The sequence below is a fragment of the Staurois parvus genome, unplaced genomic scaffold, assembly GCF_062004578.1.
Source record: "Staurois parvus isolate SC_StPar_1 unplaced genomic scaffold, SC_StPar_1.0 ptg001152l, whole genome shotgun sequence".
Classification (NCBI taxonomy): Eukaryota; Metazoa; Chordata; class Amphibia; order Anura; family Ranidae; genus Staurois; species Staurois parvus.
The window spans coordinates 314202-327003 of NW_028318948.1; the positions used below are offsets into that span (position 1 = coordinate 314202).

Here is a 12802-nt window from a genome sequence, read left to right on the forward strand (position 1 = left end):
GCAGAGACTGCGAGCCAAGCCTTCTTGTCCGACATCAGTGCCTGACCTCACAAATGTGCTTCTGGAAGAATGGTCAAACCTTCCCATAGACACCCTCCTAAACCTTGTGGACAGCCTTCCCAGAAGAGCTGAAGCTGTTATAGCTGCAAAGGGCCAACTCAATTTTGAACCCTACGGACTAAGACTGGGATGCCATTAAAGTTCATGTGCGTTTAAAGGCAGGCGTCCCAATACTTTTGGCATTACAGTGTATGTTGGTACTTGCAGATCTCCACCAGCTGGAGGGCTGCAGGTTGCCCACACTCGCTAATAGCTCTCTCAGTGAGATTAATGTGTGCCCCTCTTGCAGGGAGCTAGCAGATCCAGGGCTCCCCTCCCAAGCAGAAACAAGGGGAGGTGGAGGAGAGGGGTGGCTTATGGTCTGATGCTAATGAGACAGAGCCGGGGCCAGCATGATACAGCGGATTCTCAAGCAGCATCATGCAGTAGTTACTGTCAGCATCTCTTCTGCTGTATCAAGAACTCCAGGCTCATTCCTTCTTTCCAGCAGCATTCCCACCCCACCCAATCCATCTTAAGAAGCTCCACATAGCAGAGAAGGAAGGTAAATATCACCATGGCAGTTTCACTGTGAATTCTGCATGTAGCAGTGAGTTCTGCGTCTATGCTGCCCTGCATCACTGTATTACAAATTGATGCTTCATATTTCTATCTCACTGCACAGTATTTGCATCACAATTAGCAGTCCGGCTCTTTAATCTTTCTCTGAATACAGGCTGCGCCCTACTGACCTGCCTATCACCCAGAACATACATCCAATAGGGAGGCTTGCTGGGGCGTCAGCATTTTCCTAGTATACTGTATGTGACTCATCACTTGTGGACTTACTGTAATTTTAGGTGCTGTTTACTCTTATTGGATGGCTTGTTTATTTTACTAATGGCATTTGATTGCTGCTAATTAGTTGTTGATAGTTTGGCCTGTTCTCATTTAGTTTTCTTCTATCGTGTACAATCTGCATATTCTACCTAACCAATGCTATACATACACAGTGACTAAACAGGAAAGGAGGTGTCTGTCGTAGACTGTAGAATGTCTTGTTATCATATGATACAGGTATAGGGATGCTGTTTCTCCAAATAAAGGGACCCTTTGGGATTTGGAGACCTAAGCCTGGAAAAGCTTAAATTACAAATCAAAATATACCTCTGCTCTTCCTCAAACTGCTTTCAATACTCTTAATCCACCTATGCTCCAGACAGTAGGAAATGCTTTGTGATGTTGCTTATCTGATCCTTTTCAGAAAGTAGGTATTGTCTTGATTCAGACCTAAAAAGATTACTGATACCAGGACCAGAGCAAAGACGATGGCCAGAGTGGAGTAAGCCATAATGACCAATCAAAAGCCATCTCTTAAATGATCTGCAAAAGAAAATTTTGTTCACTAAGTTTTTATTGAATTTTCAGATTTTCATAAGAGAAATTGTTTGAGAAACTCAAAGATACAAAAGATAGAAGATCAATATGCTCACATCAGGGGCGGACTGACCATTTGGAAACTCGGGCACTGCCCGAGGGCCCGGGGTCAGTAGGGGGCCCTATGAGATGCCCCTGGTACCTTTTTCATAGGCTTTTTTGAGTTTGGGCAAGGACACAGGGGCCCCATGATCCCCTATTGCCCGGGGGCCCCATGAGTTGTCAGTTCGCCCCTGGCTCACATTAAAAATGGTATAATTCAGGCTCCATGCACGCTAGCATTTTTTTTTTTAAGTTCAAAAAACTCTGGAAGAAGAGAAAGGTTTCTCAGTACCCATGTGCCTCCCACTTCTGTCTTCTACAGGAGCAATGACTCTGGATCAAAAGAGGGCGGCATATAGGATTCAATCTATGGTTCCCAAGTTTTGTTGAGTGGTCATTTTTTCAAAGACCATCACAGATTTGGTGCTGGACTTCAGCGAAGGGAATGGCTGCGGTCTTCCAAGCTCTCATTATTACCCACTTTGCTGCAACAAGAATGCACGTAACAGTCTTGAATGGAGCGTTTGTGTATTTTATAAGGGTCTTTATCCATTTTATCTGATTTACCCGCAATCATAGCATTTGATAGATCCTAATCCAAATTCTATGCACTTTAGAGCAATAGGAAAATCCTGAAGGTTGCTGGTAACTGTAGTATAATCAAACACTTTCAGTGGTATAATTAACAGACCAAAAGGGAGCACAAAGGGAATTTTTTTTGTTATCGTTTAAAATGCATTTTAGGTACACTGGTGTTCACTGAAGCTTATAGATGAAAGAATATGTCAACCCAACGTTTCATATTCCTGATATGTACCTGCTGTACCATGTACTTTTATGAAAAAGTATCTTGTTCTCTTTGTATTGCTTCCTTTGTGTGAAATCCCTGGTGTTCCTGCCACTCCCTCTGCTTTCCTATTAAAAACTGACCACACGGGGGACGTGGTCTGGACATGGCCAAGTGAGAACGCACCGCTCCTGAGTTCCTGCACCTCCTGAATTATTTGCTGCCAAACCTTGCTACAACAACCTATCATGCTCTCAGCCAAGAAGAAGATGGTGAAGGGGACACAGGCATCCCGGTGACCCGGTCTGAAGACCGAGATACCGGTTCTTTCCGAAGACTGGCCGTCTGGACTCTAATACTAATATGGCGGCACCACATGGAACACCGACTGTCTCACCTTCCGGGTCCGTGTCCCAGCCATCTACTCCTGGATGCCTTGGACATGTATACAGACCTCCCTGAGGCTTTCTTTGTGAGCCGACCTGGCTCCATGCCCGCGCCAGCCACCCCTGCAAATCCGCCCACGGGAGATAACCTACGGGCGCTTATCTAGGGACTCCCAACTAAGGCCAACATTGAGGCTCTTATTATCTGGGTAATGTATATGCACAGCATATCAAACTTCTGCGATCAGAGATGCAAACTCTGGCTGACCCCCTCTCCACGGGCAAGCAGTCTGTGATGGTTCTGGACCTTCGAGTGACGGTGCTGGCGAACACGCAGGTGTCCCACGGGGCTGTGGTGGTAGCTCTCCAATTACATCTGTAGGAGCTGGAGGACCAGAGCCATCGCAACAACATGAGGCTCTGAGGCCTCCCGGAGGCCACAGGCCCTGATCAGCTGTGAGATACTGTCACAGCTATCTTTCACAAAATTCTGGACACTACTCCTCTGGCAGACCTAGAGATAGACAAGGTGCACAGGACGCTAGGCCGAAACCTTCTGACCCGAATCGCCAGAGGGATGTACTCTGTTGACTCCACCACTTCACCCAGAAGGAATCTATTCTGCGTAAAGCCTGGCTACAAGGTGACACTGACTTTGATGGGGTCTCCATCAAGATCTTGCCTGACAGATCCTTGGCTACCTTACAGAGGTGCGCCCTACTTCGCCCTCTTCTAGATCTGGCCTGATCTACCGTTGGGGGTACTCGTTGACTGTCTCTATACGGAAAGGGCCTCATTCCTTTACCTTGCGATCCATGGAAGACCTACCAGTGCTGACCTACCTCTGATTGAGGTGCCTGACTGGCTGCAGCTCTTGCCCCACCTTCACCACTGGGCTCTGTCCTCGGCCTCCCCCCCCCTAACTGACTGCCTGGAAGACATCGCAGATGTCGCAGACCCTCCTCACCATCTGCTGAGGGTCCACGTGAGTCCTATTTTTATTATGTCCGGATACCCCATATCATGCACTAATTGACATTGCACCGTGGAACTCCACCCGCTGCTGAAACTGCTGTACGCGCCTTCACTGGTACTAGGCCTTGGCCGTATGTGACTGCCTCTAATGCCGAAAGGGTCTTATACATGATGTCGGGACTTGTCTGATCTATCGTATACTGGCTATAGCCCATTATGACCTTCCCACATCATGCTGTTAGACTTGGGTTTTATTGCTTATTTGTCTTTTGACTTTCCATCATTTACAAGGTCTTTGTACCTTAATTTTTCTTTTTCCCTCTCTCCTATGGGGAGAGGGACCTTGTCCTCGCAGGCCATATTACCAGGGGTGCTCTGTGATGTCTACCCTAGGCTCATCTTCTATATGTTTGGGAGGACTGGGAGGACTGGGAGTCCTAATGTTTATACTGCTGGTCAGGTAGGGAAGGGTGCTCTCGCCAGGGGCAGACTGACAACTCATGGGGCCCTCGGGCAATAGGGGATCATGGGACCCCTGTGTCCTTGCCCAAACTCAAAAAAGCCTATGAAAAAGGTACCAGGGGCATCTGATGGGGCCCCCTTCTGACCCCGGGCCCTCGGGCAGTGCCCGAGTTTCCAAATGGTCAGTCCACCCCTGGCTCTTGCCCACACTGGGGTCTTGCGGTGGGGGGCTCCTCCCTATCTGACTAATCTGGATCTTGGACTGCCCTCTGGGACATGTTTGTTAGCTCTTCATTATTTCTGTGTATCAGGTTGGGAGTTCCACATCGGTTTGGCTGGGGAGCCTTAGGAGAAGGCAGTTGGTCTGCCTCGGGTGCTCTGTCTGTCTGCCCCTGTGGTCCTGGATGTGCAAGGTGGGGAACTAGTATTGTGCCTTACTGTTCTGTTCACTGTATAGTATGTAATTCATGGTCTCCTTTTTTACACATGTGATGTTACTGTTTTTTTTTAATGGATCTTACATTATAATTGTTGTAACTCAACTACTTTTCTGCTCGGGAGAGGGGCGGGCTCTCCCATTGGCTTTTTCCTACTTCATTCCCCACTAGGCCCATGCTCTGGTGGCCATTGGCTACCCCAAGGAGTACACTTTGGTTACCCATATTAGTATTGGGACGGGGTCACACAGTGCGGTGATCTCGTACTTCTAAATTGTTCACTTCCACTCCGTTTCCTTTTCCACTCTCCCTCTGACACTCCCTCTTTCTCTCTTCACTCATTTTCATCCCTCTATTTTCTCTCTTTCCCTTTCTCTTCCTCTTCTGCTCTCCACCCTCTCCCCCCCCCTTTTTTTTTCTCTTTCTTCTCCCTATCAGGTGGGACTATGGACTCCCTTAAAATCACCTCGCTGAATGTTAAAGGGCTGAATGTCCCGGAGAAGCGCCGAATGCTACTATCTGACCTCAAAAGGCTTCGATCTGATGTGGCATTTATACAGGAGACCCACTTTTGAGAGGACAGACTCCCTTACCTGAGAAATAGATGGTTCCCCTTTGTCTATCATGCTACTCACAAGATGGCTAAATCCAAAGGCATATCGATCCTCATATCTAGGCACGTGCCATGGTCGCAAGAGGATTTATTGACAGCTCCATGATGTGTGGAGGCTTCTTCATTCAGGGAGACGTTACTATACATGCTACTCTTCGCCCCATAAACTATACTCGAGAATAGACTATTTTCTGATTTCTCATAGGCAGCCACAAAGGATAACATTTGTGACCATCAGCAACATCACTTGGTCAGATTACGCTCCAATCTCAATCCGATACTGACTATTGGGAATTTGGGATCCATGATGCTCCTCTTGGAAATTGAATGAAAGCCTGCGTCAGGACCCTGTGGTCTTGGCAGATGTGACCAGGGAGTTTAACTCTTATTTTACCATAAATGACACCCCAGACTGTAACCCACGAATGATTTGGGAAGCCCATAAGGCTGTGATAAGTGGGGTCCTTATTATACATGGAGCTAGAATCAAAAAGGAACGGGAAATGCAGCTTTCTGCTCTTCTGACTAAGGTCCAGGTAGTAGAATCTCATCATGAACATGCCCCAACCCCAGTGCTGGAAACAGAATTGTTCCTTCTACGCAACCAAATCACAGATCTCTTACGTTTCAAGGCCAAAATGGCCCTGCAAACATGTCATCAAGTATTTTCCGAATTGGGCGATAAATGTGGTCGGACAACGTCTAGCAACCTACATCCCGCACATCGCGTGACCGGACGGCAGCAACAGTACTCTTCCATCGCATGTAGCCTAGACCTTTGGGGAATTCTACTCTACCTTATACAATTTGGGACCTTCTGCTTGCTCAAGGGACTCAGTACACGAGTACTTGATGGCTTCTGTTATGCCCAGAATGCCTTCGCCAATTAGACGGAAGCTCGAGGACCCCATTTCCCTGAGTGAGGTGCAAACCGCATTAAGCTCTGCTAAACATGGGAAGGGACCAGACCCTGACTGTCTAACGATACAATATTATAAGACTTTACTCCAACACCTTGGACAACACTTGGTCAAACTGTTTATTGTGCTGGGGGATTCGGCCTCTTTCCCCCGAGATTCATTACTAGCTCACATCACAGTGATCCCCAAGGAAGGGAATGACCCCTCATAATGTGCTAGTTATAGACCAATTTCCCTCCCAAACGTGGATCTCAAACTGTTCACCAAGGTAATCGCTTCACGCCTCCAACGACATTTGCCCGCCATCATACATCAGGTTGGCTTTATCCCGCCCCGAGAGGCGCGAGACAACACTATTATAGTCCTAAACATAATTCACATAGCCGATCGTTCGGACACCACTTGCGTATTACTAGGTACAGATGCAAAAAGATGAAAAGGCCTTAGACCGTGTGGATTGGAGGTTCATGTTGGAGGTCCTTCACCATATAGGATTGGGAGCCCATATGTGTAGCTGGGCCTCTAATGTCTATACCTCTCCTACTGCCTCGGTAAAGGTGAACGGAGTTCTCTCTAATCCTTTTCCTATCTGCAATGGGACTCGGCAGGGATGCCCCCTGTCCCCCCTTCTCTTTGCCCTCACGTTGGAGCCTTTTCTCTGTAAGGTTAGACAGAACCTGGATATAGTGGGACTGGAGGCTGGTGGGACATGGCACACGATCTCGGCCTATGCTGACGATATAACGTTCACATTAACCAACCCACTAATTTCTAACCCTAATCTTTTGCAGGAATTTGAGCGATACGGGGCCCTGTATAATCTTAAATTCAATTTCTCCAAATCGGAAGAGATGGGTGTAAAGCTACCTCCATATCTCCGACAATCTCTGCAAACCAATTTTCACTTTAAATTGTCTGATACAGCTCTGAAATATCTGGGCACCCCGATCCCTTCACAGCTAACACGCACCTTCTCCTTGAATTTCCCCCCCCCCGCTTCTAGATAAAGTTTGCTCTCTCTTCTACTTGGCATAAGGGCATATACTCCTGGTTTGGCTGATGCAACATTGTGAAGATGTGCATCCTACCTAAATTCCTCTACCTCTTTCAGGCCCTTCCTATTTGTATATTTGTATACCTTTTACGGTTCTTCAAACAGGCTGATGCGGTGCTTTATGACTTCATTTGGGCGAAGCAGAAACCAACGTAAGCTCTTATCATTACATAAACGATATAGAGAACTGGCAGTCCCAGACTTACGCAAATATTATCAAGCGGCACATCTGAGTAGACTGATAGACTGGTACTGCCATGGTGACATTAAATTTATTTCTCTCGGTAGGGCTCTGTGGTGCAGTGGCACTCCTCCTTCTGCCCTCACGATACATCCACTGATAGGTATGACGTCTCGTATCTGCTCCTCTCTTTTTGCCTTGTCCTCCCTGTCACCAGAATGTTCCCCCCTCTACCCCATACTGAGGAATCCCAATTTTGAACTGGGCCTCCTTCATGGTCCATTTATGTCCCTATACCGCTTGGGGCAGATTCAGACCTCTCACTTCCCAGTAAATGGAATGTGGCCCCATTTACAACTTCTCTGTGACCAGACGAGCCCCTATCACCTGAATTTCTGGAAAGCTTTCCAACTGCGACAGTTCTTGAGCTTGATGCCCTCACCCGCTGGCTTTCTGAATCTGCTCATCATGCTGGATGAATACTGCTCTGTGGGGAGTGCTATGCCCCATGCCTTATCTAAAGTCTATAACCTACTTCTAACGTTGTCTGAAGACTTTACCCCCTCTTACCTTCTGAAGCGGGAATCGGATCTCGGAGGACCGTTCTCGGATACCCAAAAATCTAATATTCTTTTATTCTCGCTGAAATCGTCTTCGTGCACGAAAGTACAAGAGAACAACTTTAGTATATTGTCCCATTGGTACAGAACTCCTGGGGTGTTACAGAAGCTCTCTCCCTCTACCTCTAATCTCTGTTGGAGATGTCAGAAGGCAGAGGGGAGACTGCTTCATATATTCTGGTCGTACCCTCGGCTTGCACACTACTGGGAAGAGGTTCGCCATACCATCCAAAAATTCACGGACTACTCCATGCCTATGGACCTGGCATTTTTTCTGTTACATGTCACCAATATGCCACCCAGAACTTACAAGTGGTCAATTGTTACATCACCTGTTGAATGCAACCAAATCTCGTATCTATGTTGGCGAAAGACGCAACCTCCATCTCTTGGGCTTTGGCTACGTAAAGTGGAGAAAATTAACCATACGGAAGACTTGATGCTTATGCATCAACATAAAAGTGATGTTTATTCTAAAACTTGAACCCTTTGGAACTTTTTTGTCTACTTGGAGGAAGGGAAGCCTCTCCTAGAGAGGGGAGAGGAGTAACTTGCTTCTACCTGGCATTCAAATTTTTTTCTACCACCCTCTCATTCCCTCTCTCCCCTTTCTCTCTGCTATGTCCTTTCTCTTACTCATGCTCCTCTTGATTCTTTTCTTTCTACCTTTTTTATATCTTCTATATATGAGTAATTACAATGGACAGTGGAGTGGTGGTCCCTTTGGGAGTACTGGGTTACATTTCTGAATCTGGAATGTATTTTTCCTGTACTCTTTTGAATACTGTACATGCTTGAATTGCTATTGATGCTTTCCTTTATATATTTTTTGACTGAACTGATATATGGTCACTTGTCTACTGCTGTTCCGTTGTTATAAATAAAGAATTTGAAAAAAAATAAAAACTGACCACACAAGGCATGAGACCATGACATGGTCAGTTTTTTAGCTGTGCTGGGAAATCAGCCTGCTCTCCTCCAATGATCAGACTTGATCAGACACACCGTCCTGCACAGTCATTCACCGGGAAGACCAGTGTGCTACTGTTTCTCCTCCGCCAGCTCTCTAAGATCCTTATGCAGCTGGGAACAGAGGGTATGTGTTCACTTATAAAAAAAAAAAAAGGGGGAAAAGGTATTTATTCTTTTTTTTATATCTATACACTTATATTTTATCTTTCATTTCTATTCTAAACTGAATGGTATGTTTTACAAGGTGAAGGTTCACATATACTTAAAATCCAGATACAAAGAGCATGATGGGGGTTGTAATTATGGCTGAGCTCTTGAGTAGGAGTAAGTAGTGAAACGGTTCTAAATTGTTTGCTGCAAAGCTACCAATTTTGGTGAATTTCACCTCTTGATGATCCCAATGGAATTCAGTAGAATTTTTCAGATGGCATCATCTCACTCTACCTTATCCCTTCCAAATGTACTTTTTGGAGATTTCCCTTTATAGCCCTATACAAAATAAGGGGAAAAACCCCTCTAAAGACCAATACACATGATGAGAATATCAGATGAATGATCGTATGTTTTTTTTTTTTTTTTTTTGCACGCTAGTCTCCATATTGAAAGTGAAGAGGCTACTAAAGTTAACAAAAATTCTTGTATGATAATAAAAATTCGGAAGTGATGTCATATATTGTAATGTATTTGTATTGTGTTTTCGGACAAAAACTGTACCGATTAAATGAAAATCGTACGATCTGGTATCGTATGAGAAAAATTTTCATGCTTGTCCCTTCAAATAGTTTTGGATGAACACTGTGTACTAACAATCAGATTACTGTACGATCGCTTCAAAAGTGGTATTTTCGTACAATTTTCTGATCGTGTGTACTAGGCTTTAGATTAGACAGTTGTCACCAAAACAAACATTCCCATAGAAAGATTTCACCTATATTCCTGTTGTGTGTTGAGATGTTAAAGTTGGGATTTCTTGTCACTGTCTGTCTCAGTGACAGTGGTCACAAGGACGAATGGAGAGGGGAATCTACAACGTACATACAGTAGCTGGGACTTAAAACTTGAAAAAGAGAGGAAGGCGCCTCTAACTGCAGTATTAACAATTTATTAGTAGACAATGGAAAATTTGCACTTACAAGATAAATGGTTAAAAAGACTCATCGTGTGGTAATTGGATCCAGGTGGGACATCCAGCCATCCAGCAGCAAACTATGCCTATAGGATCAGGAAATAGAGTCCAGGATGTGCCTGTGAATCAAAAATGAAGCTTGGAGAGCAGAGTCAGATGTAGCAGGTGAAAGGGGCGGTAATGCATTTCGGAGCATGCTCAATAGGCTCCTTCTTCAGACCTCAGAGGTCTGAAATGCTCTCCAAGCTTCATTTTTGATGCACAGGCATATCCTGTACTCTATTTCCTGATCCTATAGACATAGATTGCTGCTGGACGGCTGGATGTCCCACCTGGATCCAATTACCACACGATGAGTCTTTTTAACCGTTTATCTTGTAAGTGCAAATTTGTCTACTAATAAATCGTTAATACTGCACTTAGAGGCGCCTTCCTCTCTTTTTCTTGTTACTGCATTAGAGCCTTGCTTCCACTCTAAGAAGAGCTGCCTCAGTGATACTGCTTCCATCCATCCATCCCTGATATCCATCTGGCACCTTTATCTTACAGCTGCAGAGGTTGGGCTCCAACAAGCGCGCCCTATATAATATACATTTTCTGGGACTTAAAACTTGGCTCTAACTTTTCCTACTCTATCCAAAACTAAAATTAAAAAAAAGTTTGGGTATACATCCACTTTAAAGAACTGGAATGTGATAAAAATCTGTAAGCAGGAGCACCTATATGGAATGTTATAAAACAATTTCTTGTAGAGCAGGGTTGTGGTTGATGATGACGGAAGGTCTATTTCTGCATGGAATGAATGGTATGTCAAAGATAGTGTTGCTGGTATTTAAAGCTTAAAGAAAGTCATCATCACTTGGCAGAATTTCTAAATATTACATAGTCCAGCTGCAAAGTTGAAAAAAAACATTTATCAAGTACAACTAATAGAAAAATAAATACAATTGAAAACCTGCTTCCACAGAACCCCAAACTCAGAACTGAGCCAGAGAAAATCATAAAACCTTTTTAAAACAAGGTCCAATTTGCTCCAAGGGGGAAAATATTCCTTCGTGATCCACTAAGTTAACTGGATATTCCCTGGATCAACAATTAGAGATGAGCGAATCGAACATGACGAAGTGGAATTCGTTTCGAAGATTAGGAAAAATTCGATTCGCGCCGAATCCGAAAATTAGCAAACTTCGGATGCACGAATCGAATTTTCCCAAAAATGGCGGCGACATGTGTGGCGACGGAGCGGGGATCTCTGGGAAGGCGCGCAGACAAGGCGCGCTGACCCATAATGCATTCATTCATGACATGTGATCTCATTAGCCAATCAGCAGCCAGCCAGCCAGCACTGTGTAATGGTGGAGCTATAAATCGCGGCCATCTTAGAATTCTCCATTAGCCTCCGGTCATTCAAGAGAGACAGACCTGTCTGTATTAGGGACAGAGTTAGGGCCACAGAGACTTTAGGGCCACAGAATCGTTACTCAGGGACACAGAATCGTTACTCAGGGACACAGAATTGTTACTCAGGGACACAGAATTGTTACTCATGGACACAGAATCGTTACTCAGGGACAGACACAGAATTGTTACTCAGGGACACAGAATCGTTACTCAGGGACACAGAATCGTTACTCAGGGACACAGAATTGTTACTCAGGGACACAGAATCGTTACTCAGGGACACAGAATCGTTACTCAGGGACACAGAATTGTTACTCAGGGACACAGAATCGTTACTGAGGGACACAGAATCGTTACTCAGGGACACAGAATCGTTACTCAGGGACACAGAATTGTTACTCAGGGACACAGAATCGTTACACAGGGACACAGAATTGTTACTCAGGGACACAGAATTGTTACTGAGGGACACAGAATCGTTACTGAGGGACACAGAATCGTTACTGAGGGACACAGAATTGTTACTCAGGGACACAGAATTGTTACTCAGGGACAGACACAGAATTGTTACTCAGGGACACAGAATCGTTACTCAGGGACACAGAATCGTTACTCAGGGACACAGAATTGTTACTCAGGGACACAGAATCGTTACTCAGGGACAGACACAGAATTGTTACTCAGGGACACAGAATCGTTACTCAAGGACACAGATTCGTTACTCAGGGACACAGAATTGTTACTCAGGGACACAGAATTGTTACTCAGGGACACAGAATCGTTACTCAAGGACACAGATTCGTTACTCAGGGACACAGAATTGTTACTCAGGGACACAGAATTGTTACTCAGGGACACAGAATTGTTACTGAGGGACACAGAATCATTACTCAGGGACACAGAATCGTTACTCAGGGACACAGAATTGTTACTCAGGGACAGACACAGAATTGTTACTCAGGGACACAGAATTGTTACTCAGGGACACAGAATCGTTACTCAGGGACACAGAACCGTTACTCAGGGACACAGAATTGTTACTCAGGGACACAGAATCGTTACTCAGGGACACAGAATTGTTACTCAGGGACACAGAATCGTTACTCAGGGACACAGAATCGTTACTCAGGGACACAGAATTGTTACTCAGGGACACAGAATCGTTACTCAGGGACAGACACAGAATTGTTACTCAGGGACACAGAATCGTTACTCAAGGACACAGAATCGTTACTCAGGGACACAGAATTGTTACTCAGGGACACAGAATTGTTACTCAGGGACACAGAATTGTTACTGAGGGACACAGAATCGTTACTCAGGGTCACAGAATCGTTACTCAGGGACACA

The 12802-nt window shown here is 45.1% G+C and overlaps 1 protein-coding gene across 4 annotated transcripts in view; it reads left to right on the forward strand.

Annotated features, from left to right (window-relative positions):
* Positions 1–421: 421 nt before the first annotated feature.
* LOC149439147 (cytoplasmic dynein 1 intermediate chain 1-like) overlaps positions 422–12802 on the forward strand; it is a 100225-nt gene continuing 87844 nt past the window's right edge. For 3 of the 4 annotated variants that reach the window (XM_089659406.1, XM_089659407.1, XM_089659409.1), the window contains exon 1: positions 422–604. The gene's annotated coding sequence lies outside the window, so the exon portion shown is untranslated. The remainder of the gene's footprint in view (positions 605–12802) is intronic. The other variant, XM_089659408.1, reaches the window with a different exon arrangement.